Here is a 1,353-nt window from a genome sequence, read left to right as displayed (position 1 = left end):
TGACAACACCCCCCAGAGAGCTCTGGCTTGGACCAGCTACATCATCAGTGGGAGCTTGTGTGAGTGGGCTGCAACCATTGAAGGATTTCTAGGTACAAAGGGAGACGTTGGGTGTTGGACTTGAAGCCCACAGCCCAGCAGCAGGTCAGCAGAGAGCAATCATGTCAGCAGAAAGCAGCCAAGTGGAGCCAAGTCATCCTGTGACATCACATGGTGAGGCCACCATGCCAAGGAACACGGAGAACAGTCTTTGAGGGCCTTCAGGTTGCCGCCACCGTCTCTTCTGCACCTCCAGAGCCCAGCTGATCTTTGCCATGAGCCTGGTGGAACAGCATCAGAGGGAGGTTAGCTGTGCCCGGAGGCTCAGTGATACGTTGCCCGTCTTCCTGGCAGCCATTCTGGAGTTCCTCACCCACAGGTTGCTGGAGCTTACAGGCAATGAGACCCAACGCAGAGGTACCCAGAGGTGCATCACTCCTGAACTGCTGAACTTGGCTGTCTACAGCAATATGGAGCTAAGTGATGTGTTCCAATTCATCACCATCTCCCAGGTGGACCCGGCTCATCACTAGCTACTAGCTTCTGCTGCTTCTTGGCTCTGCTTGGCTGACCTGCTCATCTGCTAGTCTGTTATAAATCAGTTAGTCCTGCCCAGAATTCCCACAGACAGCCCTGAATGGCTGATCAGCTCCATTCTAACCCTCTCCCAATTGTGTTCTTATTAAATAAAGCTTTTTCCAAAAAAAAATATATATATATTTCCGTATTTGATTTTGTATAAGGCTGCTTTATCTAATTATTTATCTAATTCCTTCTCACCATTGTTAGGATATGTAACAGGCATTTCTTTTTTTCCCCCCACATTTTCTTATTAGATATTTTCTTCATTTACATTTCAAACGGTATTCCAAAAGTCACCTATACCCTCTCCTGCCCTGCTCCCCTACCCACTCACTCCCTCTTCTTAGCCCTGGTGTTCCCCTGTACTGCTAGACCAAGGTACCTCTCTTTCCAATGACGGCCGACTAGACCATCTTCTGCTACATATACAGCTAGAGACACGAGCTCTGGGGGTACTGATTAGTTCATATTGTTGTTTCACCTATAGGGTTGCAGACCCCTTCAGCTCTTGGTACTTTCTCTAGCTTCTATATTGGGGGCCCTGTGTTCCATCCTATAGATGACTGTGAGCATCCACTTCTATATTTGACAGGCACTGGCAAAGCCTCACAGGAGACAGCTATATCAGGGTCCTTTCATCAAAATCTTTCTGGCTTATGCAATAGTGTCTGCGTTTGGTGGCTGATTATGAGATGGAACCCTGGATGGGGCAGTCTCTGGATTGTCCATCCT

General features: G+C 48.2%; 1 pseudogene; it reads left to right on the top strand.

Moving 5' to 3' along the window:
• Positions 1-224: 224 nt before the first annotated feature.
• On the top strand, positions 225-572 carry LOC110286182 (histone H2A-Bbd type 2/3-like; annotated as a pseudogene).
• Positions 573-1,353: the final 781 nt, after the last annotated feature.

The sequence above is a fragment of the Mus caroli genome, unplaced genomic scaffold, assembly GCF_978045245.1.
Source record: "Mus caroli unplaced genomic scaffold, Mus_caroli_1 scaffold_5, whole genome shotgun sequence".
NCBI lineage: Eukaryota > Metazoa > Chordata > Mammalia > Rodentia > Muridae > Mus > Mus caroli.
Note: the sequence above shows the minus strand (reverse complement) of the source record. Positions and strands in the feature narration are given on the sequence as shown.